Source organism: Nicotiana tabacum, chromosome 9, assembly GCF_000715075.1.
Source record: "Nicotiana tabacum cultivar K326 chromosome 9, ASM71507v2, whole genome shotgun sequence".
NCBI classification, from domain to species: domain Eukaryota; kingdom Viridiplantae; phylum Streptophyta; class Magnoliopsida; order Solanales; family Solanaceae; genus Nicotiana; species Nicotiana tabacum.
The window spans coordinates 10,606,398-10,629,034 of NC_134088.1; positions in this window are offsets into that span (position 1 = coordinate 10,606,398).

Consider the following 22,637-nt stretch of genomic DNA (forward strand, 5'->3'; position numbering starts at 1 on the left):
GTTTTGAACTTCCTCAATTTTTTCTTGACGGGATGGCATTCCGGGTCAGTGGGCAATTTGTGAACCACTAAATCCGTGCTTAACCCCGGCATGTCATCGTACGACCATGCAAAAACATCTTTGAACTCAATAAGTGTTTTGATTAGTTTTTCCCTGATATTTGGTGCAATGTGGATGCTTATTTTAGTTTCCCTGATATCGTCTGCATCCCCTAAATTGATGGCTTCTGTGTCATTTAAGTTGAGTTTGGATTTCTCTTTAAACTGGTTTAACTCTCTGTTTATCTCTTCGAAGGCTTCATCCTCATCATATTCCGATTCATTATCATAATCGACCTCTTGTATAGTTAGTTCGGAATCAGATTGATCTTTTAGACTAGGTTGAATATCCGTTGTGCATGCCATGTCGTTAAGACCTGTATAAAGAGAACTATTCAGAAAAAGAAAAGAAGAAAACAAAATTAAAAATAAAAAATAAAATAAGGAATGAAGAAGAAACTTTTTATTTTATTGAACTATGGGATAACAAGGTTTCACACTTTGATGAACGCAATAAAAATAAAAAGAATCTAGATTACTACCCTGGAATAATCCAGAAAACAAGAAGGAAAATCAGAGCCAACTACCAGGACTCCCTCCGAGTAGGAAGAGGAGTAGCTGTCCAATTGTTGACATTGGCCCTAGGCCCTACAAACTGTATGTCTGCCTTACTGGAACCTTCTCCAGCTTCTATCATGTTGACATCGGCGAACAGCCTTTCAAATCCCTCATTCAGATCTCCATCTGGCCCGATCAGGGGTCCGAGAACTTCCGGGACCGGCAACTTTCTGAACCCTGCTCTAACAATTGATCTGGATAGGCGTGGGATTGGCTTAGGAAGGACCCAGACTCTTTTCTTCAACTTGCAGGCCCGCTTTATATCTGCTGCGGTAGGCTTGAATCCTAACCCAAAAGTATCCAGGTTCTTGGGCAAAGAAACTGGCTGGACCATTCCCTGCAGATCAATCCCTAAACCTTTTCCTGGTACAAACCCGCTGTTCAACATCTCTGAGGCTATCATGAAGGTCGCAGCTGCGATTCTGGGAAGTGGAAGGCCCCCACCCTCAGGAATTTTGTCTACTGAGACTGCTTCAAAAACCTGATAAACCCATGGGCCCTTGTCATCGTCGGTTTCTATGAAGGGCACAATGGCACCACTGACGACATGTGTGCCGTCATTCCCGTGTACCACAATATCTTGTCTATTCCATTCAAATTTGACCATCTGATGCAGTGTAGAAGGCACTGCTTTGGCTGCGTGGATCCAGGGTCGTCCCAACAGAAGATTATACGACACCGCCACATCTATTACTTGAAATTCCATGGTGAACTCGACCGGCCCAATTGTCAATTCCAGTATGATATCACCCACTGTGTCATTACCGCCCCCATCAAAACCTCGGACGCAGACATTATTCTTGTGGATCCTATCATCAGCAACCTTCAGTTTGTTCAGAGTGGCCAAAGGACAGATATTGGCACTTGACCCATTATCAATCAGTACTTGAGTGACCACCAATTCTTTGCATTTCACCGTCAGGTAGAGTGCTCTGTTGTGTTTTGTACCCTCTACCGGTAACTCATCGTCAGAGAATGTCACTCGGTTTACCTCGAAGATCTTGTGCACTATTTTCTCCAAATGGTTCACTGAGAGCTTGTTCGGGACATGGGCTTCGTTCAGAATCTTCATTATGCCTGACAATGATCGCTTGAATGGATCAACAAGGATAGCAACGAAATCTGGGCCGGGGTCTTCCTCAACTGCTCTATAATGGAGTAGTCATGTGCCTTCATCTTTTTCAAAAACTCCTCTGCTTCTTCCTCCGTCACTGGCTTTTTTATTGTTACAGGATTGGCCCTTCTCAATTCTTCGGGAACAAAACACCTTCCCGAACGAGTTAACCCCTGGGCCTCGCATACTTCTTCCACAACCTCCTTCCCCTTATGCATCACTGTCACTTGACTGTAGCTCAATGGCACAACTTTCTCATTTGTTATCGGCAACTGCATTACTGGCCTGATAACAATTGGTTCTACGTGGACCCCCTTCACCACCAACACTGGTGTGCTTGATACTCCCTGCAGCACTCCCTTGACTGACTCTGGCTTCTTCGCAGCAACAGACGAACCTTTCCCCAGAACCACAAATGGCTTGTCATCTACCTTTCCCAACTGTACCACTGCCTTTCCACTGGTCGACTTTTCGTTTGGATTGGCACGAATCATCATTACCGTTTGTGAGGGTGTTTTAGGATTCCCTCCTTCGTGCATTAGTTCGATCATGTGGGCCTCATGGTGCACCGATAACGGGTTTTCATTGATGTTGGGTGCCTCTGGTGCCTGAACCTCGATCTTATTTGTGTCAATAAGATCTTGTATGGCAGTCTTCAACTTCCAACACTTCTCAGTATCATGCCCGGGAGCCCCCAAACAATATTCACAGCTTACTGAGTGGTCCAGATTTTTGGGAAGGGGATTTGGCAATTTGGGTTCAACAGGACTTAATAGGCCTAACTGCCTCAACTTGTGGAACAGAGTAGTATAGGTTTCTCCCAGCAGAGTGAATGTTCTCGGCCTCTGCACCCTTTCGTTCCTGAAAGCCTGATTTCCGTGGAAGCTTGGCCTTGAAGAATTCCTGTATGTCCTTGGTGGTGGGTATGTGCTTTGCGGAGGTGGGTATGTGTTTTGTGAAGGTGGATATGTATTCTGGGGAAACGGCGCACGCCATTGCGGGCGAGCCGGAGGCTGGATGTAAGTTTGGGCGTGATGGACGGAGAAATATGACTCTTGTGGTGGATAATAGGGTTGTGAAGGGTTGTATGGAGTGTGTGGATAATTTGGGTAATGGGGTCTGGGTTGGTAGCGAGGGGAAGGACCTCTGGATTTGGACCAAGTACCTACTTCGACTGTTGCGACCTCCTCTCTCTTCTTTTTCCCGAGCGCACCTCTCGTGCCACTTTGGATAGCCTGAGTTGTGGCCTTGATCGCCGAATAACTCATTATCTTGTTGGACCTGAGTCCCTCTTCAACCATGCCGCCCATTTTTACTACTTCATTGAAAGATTTACCAACTGACGTCACCAGGTGACCAAAGTAAGTTGGCTCCAAAGTTTGTAAGAAGTAGTCCACCATTTCACCTTCCCTCATTGGCGGATCGACTCTTGCTGCTTGTTCTCTCCAACGGAATCCGAATTCCCTAAAGCTCTCTCCAGGCTTTTTCTCAAGCTTTAATAGTGTGAGACGGTCGGGGACGATCTCAAGGTTATACTGGAAATGACCTGCAAATGCTTGTGCTAGATCCTCCTAGGTATACCACCTGCTAGGATCCTGCCTCGTGTACCATTCTAATGTGGACCCACTTAAACTTTGACCGAAATAAGCTATCAACAACTCATCCTTTCCACCTGCCCCTCTCATCTTACTATAGAAACCTCGTAGATGCGCCATGGGATCACCATGTCCCTCATATAGATCAAACTTTGGCATCTTAAAACCTGCCGGCAATTGAACATCGGGGAAGGGACATAGATCTTTATAGGACACACTGACTTGGCTGCCCAATCCATGCATATTCCTGAAGGATTGCTCGAGGCTTTTCACTTTACGGAGCACTTCGTCCTGCTCCGAATTCTTAGCTGACCTCTCAGTTTCTGTTGGGAGCTGAAGGTGAGGGGTGTAAGTGTATGGCTCGGGTGCTTTGAAGGTGAGTTCAGGAGGATAGTATTGGTTGTCATGAACCTGAAACACTGGTTCATCGGATGATTTTTGCAATGTGGCGGGTGGAGGTGCCACGAAAACAGGAACAGCTGGTGGAGGAGGGTTTTGTTTGGGTGGTGAAGCTTGGGGATTATAGGAAGTTTCCCCTTGATAGTATTGGGCAATAGGGAAACTCGTTGATGGACCAGTGGAAGGGTATTCCGGAGTCCGAGCTGGTGAAAGGGTAGGAGTAGGGGTAAGTATTGGTGATGTTTGTCCCTTAGCCCAGGCTAGGTGCATCCCAGCTATCTCTTGTCTCAACCTGTCTACTTCCTCCTTCATCATTTGCATCTCCGTCTTTTCCTCCTCAACACTTTTGTCCGAACCAGACATACTTTCCGGAATGGGCCCTTTTGATCTTGTGTGGTAATGGTAATCTGCCAGAACGTTCTAACGAGCTAACTGTTTTGAAATCTCTTTCTCTGATATAAACAACAAACTTGTTAGCGTTAGAGTTTAACACATATTGCAATTTCACATTGGGGAATGCAATGTTCCTAGGCAGTTTAACCATTTCTAACATGTCTTTGCTTCGACTACATGCGTCATTCCGGCTTATGTATTTACTTTGCCTTTTCCCCCCCTTTTTTTAGTGATGGTCGAATCTTATGTGGATTGCCTACGTATCATGTCCCCGCATGAATCAGACCGGGCGTAGTTCTGCCACAAGTGCGGAAAATAAAGACACTATTTTTTTGAATTTTTCAACCTTTACTAGCAAAACATTTTATTATAAGACAAAACATTTTTGAAAGGAAATTAACAGACTTGATACAGACTACAGAATTTTATGCCAAAATGGAAATACAAACTCTGACGGTTAACAGACTCTGAAGACAAGGAAGATACAGACTCAAGCTATGAATGTTTCAAGAGTTTTGAATTTTGGCGCCCGCGGGTTTTGGTGCAAGGTCCCTTTGCAGATCCTTCAAATCTTCCATGATCTGGTGGACATAAATCATCATTGAAGCAAGGAAGGTAGTGCGGTACATATCCTCACAAGCTAGGCACTTTATGGTGATGTAGTGCCCGATATTATCGATTCTTCCCTTGATTCTGTCCCTTTCCATAAGCAATCGCTCTATTTGTTGATTCCGTGTCCCCAGCATTTGAGTGTTGTAAAGGAGTTGATCCTGAAACTCATTCACTTGTTTCTCCATTCAGGCCATTAGATCATAGCAGTGCTTCCTCTCTGCTCTGGCATCTCGGGCTTGTCTGAAGATCTGCCCTTTGAGAGTGGATATTGTTTCTCTCAATAGAGCGATGCTCCTTTCGTAGTCCCTCTTCATTTGTTGCATAGACAGTGCTCGATGTTCTGCTTTCTTTATCCATTTCACCTGGATTCTCGCTAGACCAGCTTTAGATTTTCCCAGGTCTTCTTGATATTCGAGGACTTTCTTCTTCAGACCGTTTATGAGCTTTTCATCAGCCCGACTTCTCTTCGGGTTTCTGGTAACTATTTTCATTTTTCGGATTTGAGCTTTGAGGATCTCGCTTTCCCGGGCTAATTTGTTCTTTTCTCCTTCATCGGCAGCAACTTGCACCTTGTTCTCAAATTTCAGATCCTTAATCTGTTGTTTCAGCTTGCCTATTTCGGCCCGATATTCCCGCTCTTTGGCCAACCAGTTCCACGGTTCTTGCGGCGCCTCAATGAACTCTTGAATGTGAGGTTTTTTGGATGGTCATTCTGGCTCATCTCTTACAACATCTCTCTTCCTGTACTAGGCGATATAAGCCGGTGAGACTTCTCCTCTGGATAGGTCGCGCACTCGAGTGTTTACCGTTAAATATTGGCATTCATTCCGTATAGAACGAACGGCCTCTTCATGAAATTGGCTGTTGGTACCAACCTCGACTGCATAAATATTGAGATCTTCATCTGGGTGTACCACCTGACACCTCCCTAACTGCCTCATCACCCGGTAAGGCACATAAGGCTGAATGCCTCGGAGTCCCATTAAGAGGAAGTAAGGACCCGTGGCGGGCATGTACACAATTTCTTCAACAGGAAGCCAACCCAGTGTCTACCCTATTCGCGTTGTTGTGATGGCGCGAAGGCAAGATACCCAATCCTCAGACCCTTCTGGCAATTTGAGCCCTGAGACCCTCGTGTTATATCCTTTAATGCAACCTTCGTTTGTAGATCTATAGCTCGTATATTGAGGATGATGACTCAAGTGCTCGATCATCCACATCTGCAATAACAAATTGCATCCTTCGAAAAAATCTGTCCCAGCTTTACAGGCTGTGAGAGCTCGGTATATTTCGGACACTATCATAGGGGCAAGTGTGCTTTTGTTGTTGGTAATCAGGACCTTGACGACTCTAGCCACCTTCAAATCAATATTTCTATCTTTCCGAGGAAACACCACAATGCCCAAGAATGCTACCATGAAGGCGAACCGCCTATGTTCATCCCATTTTGTCCGATTCCCTCTGCTGCAAACCCCGCTTTCCAGATCGTCGAACCCTCTTATATACCCATACCTCCGGTATATGAACTGCAAAGTAGAAAAACCCTTATCCAATTCAGAGTACGGGACTCCCTTGCTTATCTTCAGCAGATCCATAAACTTGTACGAATTGACGGCTCTTGGTGCAATCAGATATTTGTGCCTTAGCCCCTCAGTAATGTCCATATATCCTGCTACCTCTTCTAAGGTTGGTGTGAGTTCAAAATTCGAGAAGTGGAATACGTTGTGGGCCGGGTCCCAAAATGTAATCAAGGCCTTTATGATGTCACATCTGGGTCTGACGTTCAACAAACTGGTGAGACCTCCCAGATGTAGTTTGATCTTATCTCGCTCTAACTTTTCCAAATCCTCCCACCACAAGCGCAACTCCAAAGGGATCTTGCTCCTAACTGTTACCGGCAAACTTTGACCCAGGCTCATTCTTTATGTTTGTTTGAGGTGATTAACACTCATTGGACTCAAAGAAAGAATAAACTAAAATTGACACATATTAAAATAAAACTCCGGTCTTGTCAATACAGCCTTTCAGTCACTTCGAAGAAGATTTAAAGGCTGTGTTTTACCAACTGGACAAAACATTGAAAATGACCAAAAGTGGCTATTTTCGCAAAAACAGTCTTCTGGCGTCTTTTTAGGGACATTCGGCTATTTTTACAAGAATGAAATCACCCGACTTATTTATGACGAAAGATTAAAATTTTTGACATTTTTGGCTATTTTGCAAAAAGGGAGGTTGGACCCGATGAGGGGTGCCTACATATCTCACATCCTGTGAGAATCAAACCGGCGTAGTTCTGGCCACGAAAATAAACTAATTCTGAAAACAATACTTGTTTACTAAAAAACACTTTTTTCTTCATTTTCTCAAGAATTTGCTATTTGGACACTGTTTTTTTTTCAATATTCCTGTATTTTCAGAAGTCGGTCAGCATGCAAGTCTGCGGCAAATAAATGCATAAAACAAACAGGATGCAGCAGGATGGTCTTTTTATTTCAGGTTGCTTGTCCTAGACGGACTCAACCCCTGTGTTGAGTCCCCTAAGTTAAGTGCACATGATGCAAATAAGCGTTCCTACTAGGGATCCGACATGAGGTTTTGTTATACTAGGCTTATCCTGTGTGTTTGTTCTAGACCTGGCTTAGCCGAGCGGACAACTCAAGCCGAGTATGGGAACTGCGTACCGGTAACCAAAAGATCATCCGGTTTTGCAACTCCTCCGAATCCTCGTTCTATTTTGGGATATGACATTAACAGAAAGAAGTCACGACCAGCGTGCACTCCTCAAGAGAGAGAAGAGAAGGATTTCGTAGCAGTTTATATATACAGTTCAGATAATATCAAAGCGGTAAGAGCAACATTTTGCACATTTAGGCTAAAACACGTAATAAAATCATATAATAAATAAAGTCAAATGATAACAATTCATCTAAGCTCGAATTCTGAACCCTGAACCAGAGATTCTGGGTTACCTCCCCAGCAGAGTCGCTAGAGCTATCACACCTCCTTTTTCACCTACACCCCGGAAAAGAAAGGGACGTAAAGGGAGTTTTTTCAATTAAAGGACAATCGAAACGGGATTTTATTTAAAGATTCAGAGTCTCCACTTGGGAGATTTGTGGTGTCTCAAGTCACCGGTTGAATCCCGAATCGAGGAAAAGAATGACTCTGTTTAACAGTCTGCGCACCAGAAATCCGGATAAGGAATTTTGTTAACCCGGGAGAAGGTGTTAGGCATTCTCGAGTTCCGTGGTTCTAGCATGGTCGCTCAACTGTCATATTCGGCTTATTTATCTGACTTCAATACATGTTGAATCTATGTGCAAAATTTAACTATTTACCGCTTTGTTATTATGTATTCAAAGAATTGCAACGTCGTGAGAATGCATCTCGAATTGCGCCACAAAAATGTACCCGCAATTTTTGATTCGTTCAAACTTCGTTGAGATTTGGATTTGGGTCACATAAATGTGCACCCGAGTTTAGGAAAATAACATTATTAAATACGCGCCTAAAGACTAACGTATTGTTATTTTGAGAAAAGCCGTAAAGTTCGCTATGCGGCTTGTCTCGAAATCTAAGTATTCGAAATAACTGTCCGTTGAGGTCCCCGCAATTTGTGTATTCTTGTTTGTCGGGGCTCTTCTCATTCATTATTATTTTTTAAAGAAATTCCTAAAGTGTCTACATTTCTATTTAAGTTTGTCTCTAAAATAAAAAAGAAAAATCCTAGTTAATTACATGCTTGAAAAGGCCATCACTTATTTATTGGATTAAAGCAAACGCAACCGGAAAATTGTAATCAAACTTGCGTAAAAGGAGAGTATTTCATGCCTTATTCTATAAGCCAATACTACTTAAATTGAAATTATAAATAAATATGGAATTGACAAACAATATATATTCAAAGGAAACTAATTATCCTATAACTAATTTAAACTCACATTGTTAGATGAAATGAACCGTTGGAACTAATGGTTTTCAACTACTTGAAACTAAGCCAACCTTAATTACTAATGATTACGAAAGTTTGCTTAAGCTGGATCATTAACTTAAATAACCTATTGGATTAGTGTTCTTAGCCTTACTACATTGAATCGCACTTCAAATATATCAAGTCTACGGATTATACCAAATTATTAACCAATTATATTTGCCTAACACTTACGGATCTTTGTTACTAACGAGAATCAAAAATCACAAACTTCAAGTTACTTCTATTCCAAGATTCGCGAGTTTAAAGCTAGATTTTACCAACCAATTAAATCGATTCACCACATTAACTAATTACCAATTCGAGTTAGAATGTGATTCCGAAGCTACTTTATTTTATATATATGAATTAGCAAAAACTGAAACTGATAACTATTCAATTCCTACAGAAATACGTCCAATAGTTCAACAATCTAACAATTCTGCTCAAATTAAACATGCATATTGTATTGACTAATATTCACGTCATTTCAAGGATCTTAGGTCCATAATCTAATGTTATGCCCTATCTAGCTGCTAATCAGTGATAAGCAAATCCAACAGTCAAATTACCCGTCCAGTTCTAAACTAACTCACAGTTACCATTAAATACAAAACAATGTGACTCCAAGATTACACTGCCATTTATCAAGACGAGTGAGGACTATGAATCACAAGATCGCTTCATGCCTTGAGTAACTTCTGATTTTCAAAACTTAACTACACTAAATGAAGTTAAACTACCACATGTCTAACAAATGATCAAATGTCCCGAACAACCCATGAATTTAACAGTCCAAACCAGTCTAAATTATTGTAAAACAATTTTAATTACAGTCCAAACTACTACAATCAACTATGATAAAACACAGTAAGAACTAAAGCTTCCAATGAAGTTATACTTCCATTTTCATTTCATTCCGACTGGACAACTACATGATTTGAGATTAAGGACATGTACCTAGTATATGCAATACAAGAAGAGGAAGAAAAAGGTCAACAACAGCAGTAATAACCAACAGAAGTTGCAACAGCAGTGTAACAACAAGATAATCAGCAACTACAAACTGTCTCAAGCATAAAGCAGAAGTAAAAAGAAGAAGTGTTTTAGTTATTTCAAGTTCTCAAGCCAAGCAAATAAAAATAGCTACTCTTTTTCAAGTTTTTCAGTTTTCAAAATTCAATCCCGTTTTTTTTCTTCCTTCAGACCCCCCTCTCTTATACAAGTCTGCCTTCCTTTTTAAAACTACTGCCCGACCCCTTTTTCCCCACTAAATCTGAAATTTTCCACTTAAAATCCACTAAGGAAAACTTTTCCTTATTTTCAGTCCCCCGTTCCCTTTAGTTCCCCATTACCAAATTAATTAATATCCCACTAACAAAATACTAACACTAAAATATTATCCTAACTGTTTCATTCCTAAATCACCCCTGAAACCCCTTAATATTACTGCCCCCCCCTAATACAACTATTCAAATATATTAAAACTTTTGATTCTAAAATCTGTTCAACTATCAATTAACTAAACTAATTTGATTAACAGCTATAACCAATTCCAGCTAGTACTTTAAGACAGAAAAATACATCAAATATAAGGGTTTCAGTGATTCAGAACAATGCTTATAATCAAACAGAATCTTAATTAATCAGACAACTAACAATTGAAAAAAACTATAAACAACAGAAAGCCAAATGATTCAAACTATACGAACGACCTAACCAACAAAGCTTAATTAATCGATTACATATTACAATTGACACTAAATAATCAGAAACAGAGAAACAGGCAATTCGGGTAATTTCAGTGGTATTGACAGAAACAGGGATTAACAGGAAACTAATTAATCGACGCAACTTATTAATCGATTACACAAATTATAACACATAACAATTATAGCAAACAAAAGCAAATGATAGAATTGGACCAAATAAAAGGTCTACTGAAGATGAACAGAATTAATTAAAAGAAAAGTAGAAAAATCACACAAACTACTAAAACATGGAAAGAGATACAAATAGAACACATGAACAGAAGGAAGGAAAGGAAAAAATACCTCTGAATCTTAAGAACAAAAATGACCCAGTCTCGAACCGGACTCGACCTCTTTGAGGTCGAACGAACTTTAATCGAAGTGTTCTCAACTGAGAACACCTCGATTAAGGTCTATTAAACCCCAACCCTTCGTTTAATTGGACAGACCCCAAGGTTCTGGATTTCTAGGGTTCATATAGTCGATTTGGGGCTTGAAGGTTTCTAGTTAGATTCGAACCAAACCAAGCTTGGTTTGGTTACGAGTGAGGTCAAGGGAGTAACTGGTATGAATTTGGGGTGGTTTGGCATAGATTGGGTTTTGGCTCGAATCTTCAAATGAAGATTCGAGAAGCTAGGGATTGATTCGAGCCAAGGGAGTAGTGGATTCGTAACCAGGGTGTTAAGGTGGATCTGTGGTGTTAAGGAGGTGGCCGGCGGCGTAGTTGCCGCCGGGTTTCGGGCGAAGGGGACCTATGGCGGCTAGGGTTTGACCTAGGTTTCGTCTCTGAAATGAGAGAGACGGAGTGAGGAAGGGGGTGCGTTTGGCTATGGGGGCGTGGGGTGAGAGATGGGGTCTTATATACGAAGGGGAGGGATGGATCCTGGCCGTTGGATCAGATGAGATTGATGGCCAGGATCTCTTCACTTAAGGGAATGGTGCCATTTTGATTGAGTGGGGATTGGGTCGGGTCATGAGGGAAAGCCTGTGAGCCGTTAGATCAAAAGCAATGAATGGTCCCGATCAAATACAACCATACTGCGTCGTTTGGTTTAATGAAAGAACTGAACTGGACCGTTAGATCTGTTTGATCAACGGTCTAGATGGAAAGTGCCAATACGATGTCGTTTCCTTCGTCTGAGAGACCAGCTAACCGGACTGGGTCAAATGAGTTGATTTGGACCTGGTTTTTGGTCTCAATTTTAAGCCCACATCTGAATTCCTTCATTTTTTTGAACTCTTTTTCTTTTCCTTCTTTAATTTTTAATTTAAACACAATTCCTAATTAAATTGTAAAATCAAAAATAAAACTACACAAATATTAATTAACACTTACAACAATTAACACACAAATTAAAACCTTAAAATAAAATCACACAATGACAACAAATAGAATAAAATGCATATTTTTGTGATTTTTCTTTTAGAGTCAAATAATGGTTTAATTAATTCCTAAATGCATAATTAAATCCTAAATATGCATGCAACATGTATTTTTGTATTTTTCAATTAACTACAACAAAGTAAACATTTACAGATATAATAATTAACAAAAATGTCACGCAAATTCTCAAAATTGTACCCGAAGGCAACTTGCTTTATTTCTCGATTTCTTTTGGAGTAATTTCCGTGAAGCAAAAATTACGTGCTCCCAATAAGCATTTAACAGTATAATTTGTGGAAATAAAAGCCAACACAGCCCGACATTGGGGTGTCACCAGTCATGAGCATCTAAAACAATACTAACAGTCCGAAAGTCTACTCCACTACTAAATAACTGAATCAGAAAAGAAATAAGATAGAGGGAGGTTGCACTGGGCTGCGAATCGCCAAGTAGCTACCTAGTAAACCTCTGAAGATCTGCTGGAACTGTCAACCCTCAGTAGCAGGACCTGTACCCGATTCTGCACACAGAGGTGCAGGGAGTAAAGTGAGTACTTCCAACTCAGTGAGTAATAAGAATAAATGAAGACTGAATGATATAAAATCACGTTAAACACAACATTTAGCTATCAGAGGCATAACAAAATCACTAACACAATTTAACAATGAAATCTCATAAAAACACCTTTTTAAGCAGTCAACAATATATAGGAAAAACAACTAGGAATGGTAAATACATAAGAACTGCTCATTGAGCACAATAACATCAAATCAGCCCCTCAGGCAATATCACAGAACAATATCAGCCCCTAGGGATATATCTCATGTCACAATGGGTACCCGCGCTCACTGGGGGTGTGCAGACTCCTGGAGGGGCCCCTTACGGCCCAAGCGCAATATCAAGCCATCTCGTGGAATCATAAACGGGCTCTCAGCCTCATATCAATGTCAAGCCACCTCGTGGCGTACAACCTCAGGCCCTCGGCCTCATTATCATAACTAGTGTATCACTGCTACGACGTGCAGCCCGACCCAAAAGTATCCTCACAATACAGACCCTCGGCCTTACTCACTCAGAATCTCATAAGCCCTTCGGGCAATAGTAAAAATATGCAACTCGGCTCAAAATATCTTTAAAACATCATTTAAGGTTTCCAAAACAGATTAACATAACTGAGTTTTGAAAACATTGAAAGATCTGGCATGACTGAGCACAAGTATGAAATCAAACAATGAGGAAAATATCATTAACGATCCCCTAAGGGTTCAACCAGTTGGCACGAAGCCCAAATATGGTATTTAGCCCAAAGTATAATAATATCAAACAATTAGCTACCAAATATACAGAAAAATAGTCATTCGGGATGGACTAAGTCACAATCCTCAATAGTGCACGACCCCACGCTTGCCATCTAGCGTGTGCGTAGCTGCTAGCTCCATATCATAAGTCAAGTCACCATCCAGCTGAACCGTGCTGAAATCTAAAACATGAGACGGATCCCAATATACTTCTGGAGCGTCATGTTCGAAAGTTGAGGTCAAAGGATATAGCTTCAGTGAAAGTGCAGTAGAGAGGTCAGCCCATGGAAGAGGCTACTTGGGAGACCGAGCAGGAGATGCGGAGCAGATATCCTCACCTATTTGAGGCTTCAGGTATGTTTCTTGACTCGTTCAAGGACGAACGTTTGTTTAAGTTGGGGAGAATGTGATGATCCGGCCAGTCGTCTCATGAGTTACCGCTCCATTTTTCTCTATTTCTGCTTCTTTATGCTTTGTTAATCCGTGTTATGTGGTATTGGGTTGGTCGGATCTAATCCAAAATAATTTTGGTAAGGTTTGAAACACTTAGTCTCTAAAAGTAGCTTTAGAGTTAGAAAAGTCAACAGAGTTGACTTATTGGTAAACAACCTCGGAATGCGAATTTTATGGCTCAAATAGCTTCGTTAGGTGATTTGGGACTTAGGAGTGTGTCCGTAATATTTTTGTGATGTCCGGTATTGAATTAGGCTTGAATTGGCGAAAGTTAGTTTTTGGCGATTTTCGGTCGGCAGTGGAAAATAGGCTATCGGGGTCGGAATGGAATTTAGACAGTTGGAACAGGTTCGTAATGTCATTTTGGATGTCTTCAAAATTTTAGGTCAATCGGAGTTGTTTTGGATAGTTTCGGCGTCGTTGGTAAAATTTAGGAATTTCAAAGTTCATAAGCTTGAATTGATGTGATTTTGGTGTTTTGATATTGTTTTTGGTGTTTTAAAGGCTCGACTAAGTTCGAATGATGTTATGGGACGTGTTGGTATATTTGTTGAGATTTCCGAGGGCCTCGGGTGGATCTCAAAAGGTTAACGGATCAATTTAGACTAGAAGAAAAGCTGCTGCATTTTTCACAGCAGAGTAACTCGGATGAACAGTACTCAGGTGAACAGTAAAACGCGTGAGCAGTATTTAAATAAACTCTCCCGCGACCATTAAATCCTTTTACACCATTTTTGATCGGGAAAAGAGCTTTGAGGCGATTTTAAAGAGAGGAAATCATTGTTTTTTATTGAGGTAAGAATTTTGGACCCTAAAACTCGATTATTTGTGATTAAGGAACAAAATATCAATGTTTAATTCATGAAAATCAGTAGAAACAGGTGGAGTTAGGGCTTGAGATTATGAGACCTTCTAGGGATGATTTGAGGGGTCAAACGAACTCCGATTTTCGAGTTCTTTATATGTACGAACTCGTGAGATGATGAAGAACATTTTGGTATAAAGTTTGTCTAGTTCTGGGATGCGGGCCCGGGGGTCGGGTTTTGACTGATTTCGGGTTTTGTGCTTAAAATCGATATTTTTCAATTGGAATTCATTCGTTTAGCATAATTTAATGATAAAAATCTGAACTTGGTAGATTTGGAGCACTCAGAAGTTAGTTCGAGAGGCAAGCGTGTTGCAGAGTAGCTTTTCGGGCTAGTTCGAGGTGAGTAATGATTTTAAATGATGTTCTGAGGGTATGAAACCCCGGATTATACAACGTTCGATTGTGTTGAGGTGACACACACGCTAGATGAAGAGCGTGGGGTCGTGCACCGTTGGGGATTGTGACTTAGTCCATCCTGAATGACTATTTTTTTGTATATTTGGTAGCTAATTGTTTGATATTATTATACTTTGGGCTAAATGTCATATTTGGGCTTCGTGCCAATTGGTCGAACCCTTAGGGGATCGTTAATGATATTTTCATCACTGTTTGATTTCATACTTGTGCTCAGTCATGCCAGATCTTTCAATGTTTTCAAAACTCAGCTATGTTAATCTGTTTTAGAAACCTTAAATGATGTTTTAAAGATATTTTGAGCTGAGCTGCATATTTTTACTATTGCCCGAAGGGCTTATGAGATTCTGACTGAATAAGGCGAGGGCCTGTATTGTGAGGATACTTTTGGGTCAGGCTGCATGCCACAACAGTGATATACTAATTATGTGATATTATTATACTTTGGACTAAATGTCATATTTGGGCTTCGTGCCAACTGGTTGAACCCTTAGGGGATCGTTAATAATATTTTCGTCACTGTTTGATTTCATACTTGTGCTCAGCCATGCCACATCTTTCAATGTTTTCAAAACTCATCTATGTTAATCTGTTTTAGAAACCTTAAAATATGTTTTAAAGATATTTTGAGCTGAGCTGCATATTTTTACTATTGCCCGAAGGGCTTATGAGATTCTGATTGAGTAAGGTCAATGGCCTGTATTGTGAGGATAATTTTGGGTCGGGCTGCACGCCGCAGCAGTGATACACTAATTATGATAATGAGGCCGAGGGCCTGAGATTGTACGCCACGAGGTGGCTTGATATTGATATGAGGCCGAGAGCTTGTTTATGATGCCACGTGATGGCTTGATATTGCGCTTGGGCCATAAGGGGCCCCTCTAGGAGTCTGCACACCCCCAGTGAACGCGGGTACCCATTGTGACATGAGATATAGTCCGAGGGACTGATATTGTTCTGTGATATTGCCCGAGGGGATGATTTGATATTATTGTGCCCGAGGGGCAGTTCTTATGTGTTTACCATTCCTAGTTGTTTTTCCTATCTATTGTTGACTGCTTAAAAAGGTATTTTTATGAGATTTCATTGTTAAATTGTGTTACTGACTTTGTTATGCCTCTAATAGCTAAATGTTGTGTTTAACGTGATTTTATATCGTTCAGTATTCATTTATTCTTATTACTCACTGAGTTGGAAATATTCACTTTACTCCCTGCACCTCTGTGTGCAGAATCGGGTACAGGTCCTGCTACTGAGGGTTGACAGTTCTAGTAGATCTTCGGAGGTTTACTAGGTAGCTGATTGGCGATTCGCAGCCCAGTGCAACCTCCCTCTATCTTATTTCTTTTCCGATTCAGTTATTTAGTAGTGGAGTAGACTTTCAGACCGGTAGTATTGTTTTAGATGCTCATGACTGGTGACACTCCGATGTTGGGTTGTGTTGGCTTTTATTTCCGCAAATTATACTGTTAAATGCTTATTTTGGAATTTTATTTCTGATTAAAGACTTGGTAGTTATTATTTTAATTGCTTAAAGTGAATTGGAAGTGAGTCGGTCGGCCTTGTCTTCACGAGAGGCGCCATCACGATCGGGTTGGGTTTACGATTGTGACAGTGAATACAATGAAATACATGGAATACAGCGAGATACACTGAAATACAATTAAAAAAAAGACAATGAATACAATGAAATACATGAAAATACAACGAGATACATTGAAATACACTTAAAAAAGGTAATAGAATCTTCAAGTTGCTCAGCCCCAAACTTCGTCGTCTTGTTCAAGAACAACCCTAGTATCGCACCTCCCGTGTATGTTCCTTGAAAATCAGGTTGTTAGTGGGAGGCAAAGAAACATCGTAGATTTTTACAGAACCATCCACTACAAGAAAAGTGCTAATTACCTGAGAATTTTACTTGAGAATTTTATTCGCAGATAATACCTACGTATTTTCATGGGAAACATTAAAAATCCTAAATTTAAAATATTTTACATGCAAAAAATATTTTCCTAGAAAAATCCTTGGTAACTTTGGCGCCATTATGCGCCAAAAATATTACCTTGGGAAACGAATTGGCAAGTACATTTCCGTAGGAAAATCCGCATGTAAACCAATAAAGAAAATGGGAAAAAAATTCTATGTTAATCCGAAGAAAAAATCCGTAGGTAATTTTACATGCGAATTTAGTTGGGGATATTTTCTTGTGTATTTACCTGGGAATTTTCTTATTTGAAAAATTACTTGGGGATATTGTTGTTGCGAATTTATCTAGGAATTTTTTCTTGGGGATTTACTTGGGAATTCTCTTAGCTGGGGAATTACCTGGGGATGTTATTGCTGCGGATTTAGTTAGGCATAATTTCTTGGAAATTTACCTGGGAATATTCTTACCTGGGGAATTACCTAGAGATTTTGTCGATGTGAATTTGGTTAAAATATTTTTCTTGGGGGTCTACTTATTTGGGAAATTGCATAGAGATTTTATTATTGAAATTTTACTAGAAATTTATTCTTAGTGATATAGCTTGGGATTTGTCTAGAAATGTTATTACGTAAGAAATTAACTAGAGATTACTTGTGTGGATTACGTAGGTGTTGACCACTTTTTTTTTTAACCACTTCTATCTCTTCTAATTTTTTAAATATAAATTGAATTTGATAAATTTTATATTACTTCTTATGGTCATGTTATTTAAAAGATGGCGATAATAACTTGATTTTGTAAGACTGTTGCACGAAGATGAAATAAGATCTCTATTCTTCTTTATATTTGATTAACTAATATATAAGACCTTGAATTAGATATTATTTTTGATAATTTATCGTTTATTGCGCGATGAAATTTTGCTGCTTAACTTCAAAATTTATCTGTAGTGCATTTTCTTTTAGTTGATATGTCTAGAATACACAGTACCTATACAATCATTTTCATATAAAGTTTATAATAAAATAAGCGGATACGTGATAGATTATAATCTTTTAAGGTTATCTAAATTATTTTCATACTTAGCTACGTCATCTGTTATTTTATTTTTTAAAAACTAACTAGGATCAATATTTAATATTTTGAAGAGCTTATATTTTTAAATTTTATTTTATAACTCAAAACACATCATTCCGTATTAATTTTATCTATTATATATTTTTATCGATTATTAAGGTAAATATTATTAAAATGTTGACTCTATATAAGACTTAATGATGTATATATTCGGATTGAACATTGCAAGCCATTAAGTATAACATAGTCCGTCATTAAGTTTTAAAATAAATTTAATAAAAAAATAAGTATTATAAATTTTGCTATTTTAAGAACTAAAATTTTAATATGGTCGATAAAAAATGATATAACAAAACTAAGATACAACTATATCTAGCATATTTCAGTTAATATCATCAGAAAATATATTAAATTGTGCATAAGTGTACAATTTAATTTTAATTTTTAAGTAGAGAAAAATATGTTACATTTATAAAAAAATAACTAACTTTTTTTTATCTTAGGTATGTTATTGTTTTTACATGAATTTAAAATGATAAAATTTAATTGTAGTATGTATAAAATGATATTAGTTTGTAAATTTTAGTATTGGAACTTAATTTCAAGTGATCATATTATTTTACTTTTTACATCATCTCTTGATTAACTTCTAACATATTAAAATAACTTAATCTTGTATATATATTGTTAGGATTAACAAAAATAACTCTTTCCAATTATGCTGTACAATAATTCTTGTTAGTCAATATATTATTATATAAAAAGAAATTAATGTGGTATTCCAGTAATACAAATGAAACTTAAAAAAACTAAGAATATTATTAAACTAAAAAGTAATATAATTGTAATTTAATTCACTTGCTTTTACTTCTAAAAATAATTTTTTGTTTTATTTATGAAATCCTTAATTAATGTATCCTTTTTCAAAACAAACCAATAATAATAATAATAATAATTTAAAATAGTACTACGTTGAAATTACAGTGGGGACATCTTCTCCCATATCGGCCAAGAGATGTGGACTTCACATCTTGTCCCATATCAGCACGTTGGAATTGTGCTCGACGGTAAATGGCTTCTGTGGTAGAAGCCTTCTTGTGTTTTAACGTAATAAATAAATTTGTATATATATTGAGTAAGTTACAAAATGCAGGGGGTGGATTGACAATTGATTAGTGACTAGTGATTACTAAAACTAAAAGTGTGGGGGGTGGTGCCATATTATCTCAGTATGTGTGGGGGCATATACGTATGGTAGAGTCTTTATAACAAAAATACTATAGCAGTAATTTTAATTCTTTTTGTCTAAAATATTATATAGATTTACTTGGAAATTTTGATGGGGATTTACTTGCAGATATTTCCCTATGAAATTCCGCAAGAAAACTCCTACAACGACGATCCAGTATAATCCTACAAGAAAACTCCTAATTTTCATAAATTTTTTGCCAAAAATTTAATGGAATTTTTAGAATTTCCTACTAAAAACTCCGTAAGTAATTTACATGCGAATGTAAAATTACATACGGATTCGAAAAGTCGCAGGTAATGTACCTGGGGATTTGTGAATTCCGCAAGTAATAATTACCTACGAAGGTTTTTTCATCGGAATATTTTTCAGAAGGAAAATCTACATGAAACTAAATTTCATAATCCCCGAAAAATTTCCATGTAATATGTGATTTTCTTGTAGTGATTGCCGCTTGCGGCGATTACGAGGGAATCGTGAGTTTCAAACCAGCAAACGTCGTAAACGCCGTCAGCGGTGTCGTAAGCGGCGATTTCCGATATGGGTCCATTTGGAGTGAGTTGAAGAATGTGAACTCTGCTGTTACCAAGGATGCCGAAATTCTGTGCGGTGGCGACGACGATCTCATTGAACATAACAATACGAAAGTGACTAAGCTTTTGTTTCTCTTAGTTTCTGAGGGCACAATATTTTCTGATTTCGCCTGCTTTTCCAGTAAGGACTCCAATTTTGCCCATCTTTATCATTGATTCTCCAAAATCCTTGAAGAAAGTGGATGCAAAAAAAATCCTGTTGACTGCTCAGAAGAACGATTGACAGAGGAACTGATGAGAGAGAATCCATGAATTTGTATTCATGGTAGAAACGGTGTTGAGAGAGAGGGTTGAAAAAGAGAGGGCAACGTATTTTATGAGAGAGAGAGGGCAGCGTATTTTATGGCTTAAGGGTAGGAGGAGGTGACCATAAATAGATATTTAGGTATAAAAATCAAAAGGTAGCTATGGAATATAATTTTTTAGAATATTATTTATTTAAAATAAATAAAGTATCAACATTTGCTATAGGAGATAAAAATTCCAAAAAAAAAAGTGGAAATAGAAGAAACGAAGTAGAAATGACATAAGGTAGCCACTTTAAAGGGCTGTTATTTAGGAATTAGCCAGTACGTCCTGAATTTCAATGTTTCAGTTTAATTTTTTTTAGGACAAAAATATCTTGAATTGTCCCAAAGTTACAATTTTTTGTTTAAAATATCAAAACAAAATAAGTACTAGTTAATCTCTAAATAGCAACTCTGAGAATGGCTATATGTGCACTTGCCCCCGAAACGGAATTGTACTCCCAAAAAAATAAATAGATGAAACCTCATTAAATAGTAACAATATTAGAAAATTAAAGGGATGAAACCTCATTAAATAGTATTCTAACAATATCAGAAAATTATAAGAATGAAACCTCGCTCAAATAGTAACAAAATCAAGATAATTATTAAAAGAATGGAACCTCGTTAAATAGTATTCTAACAATGTCAAAAAAATTAAAGGTATGAAACCTCATTAAATAGTATAACAAAAATCCAGAAAATTATTAAAAGGATGGAACCTCGTTGAATAGTATTCTAAAAATATCCAAACATTAAAGGTATGAAACCAAATTAAATAGTAACAAAATCCAGATAATTATTAGAGAAATGCAACCTTATTAAATAGTAATGAACAATTAACTCTATATAAGCTATCCAAATGCTTCATCCTTTCATAATCAAAATTCAAATTTCAAGAAAAACAAAAAGTATGGAAAAATCTTCGCCTTTGTTTAAAGTTCTATTTCTCCTTGTGTTGTTTTTCATGGGAAGTGCAGGTACAATCTCTTTACTCTTTACACTTTTTATACAAATCAAAAATTAAAAATGAGAAAAGAAACCTTTTTATTAAATAATGTCACAATTTTTAATCGAATTATTGTTGTGTCTCAAAATAATTCAGGAGGTTTTGTATTCTCTCTATTTATTATTCAGAAGTTCTTTTTATGCTACGACCTTGTTTACTTAATCGTCGACTTATAGCATGTTTGCCTAAGTTTCTAAATTTCAGTTAATGCACTTTTGAGCAGTAATTAGTGGTTGACCAAATTTTTAAAAATATTTTTAAATATATTTTTCTCAAAAGTGCTTTTGGGAAGAAGCTATATATATATATATATATATATATATATATATATATATATATATATATATATACTTTTTTTTTGCTTCTAAAAAGCTGCTATCTGCTTCTATTCAAAAACATTTTTTCCTTCTAAGAATACAGTATATTTTTTGTAGGCGTTTGGCCATAAGTTTTGGAAGTTTTTTTCAATTTGTTTTCTTTCAAATATGTGTTTTTTTTTATAGAATTAATCTACTTTTTGGAAGATTTTGAAAATCAAAACTTCAAATCCCAAATATAACTTAAGACCTTTTTTTAGGCCAAATCATGATCATTTCGGACTTTTTAGCTAAAAAAAAAAAGAGAGAGAAAAAAAGTACTTTTTAACATATCAAAACTTGCCACAAAATTCATGTTCAAACACATTTTCAGTTTCAAATCGAACTTCACCCAAATCAGTTTTTTCAAAAAATAATTGAGAATCTATGTCCAAACATGTCCTTTAACTTTAAAAATAGCACTTTTGGCCAAAAAGAAACTTAGTCAAATACGCTATTATTGCAACTTACCGAATTTTAATCAGTTATATTAATAAAACTAAGTTGGAGAAAGAAAAATAAAGAGAAACACAAGAGAACTTTATTTTTTTGTATTATTTTTGTTCATTTTAATCTTAATTATTTTTATTTTTTTAATTGTGACAGAGGCAAGGGTTTGTATTGGATTTAGCAAAACATACAAGGGACCATGTACAGAGAAGGTAGACGCTGGAAAATGTACAGATGCATGCAAAAAAGAGGGTTTTGTATTCGGACAATGTACTAGCTTTAGCCACAAAGGCCAATGTTATTGTGAAAGGCCATGCCCTCCCAATTAATTAATATCTCCCTTAATTAATAAAAAAAAATTCTTATTACGTTAAAATTATGTAATTCTTTATGAGGCATAATTAAAAAATTAGCCTCTAATCTAATGTATCCTTTGATGATCAATTATAGAATGGTAGTATTTGGGAGCTTATTAATACTAATATATCCTTTCTCCATATTAATATTGTTATTATTATTTTAGTATTATCTGATTCTTCAACTTTATTGTTATTACTTTTTTTTTTACTTTGATTATTTTTACTATTTTTTTCTATTAATATCTTTCTTTTCTTCATATTTCATAATAGCCTTGTTTTACTATTTTTTATATTTGTTTTTGAAAACGCTTTTCTTGAGCCGAGGACTATTGAAAACAACCTCTCTATCTCACACAAGGTAGGGATAAGGTGTGCATTGCGTGCTCATATTCACTTTTGGAGTCACTCGCCTTTAAATCACTT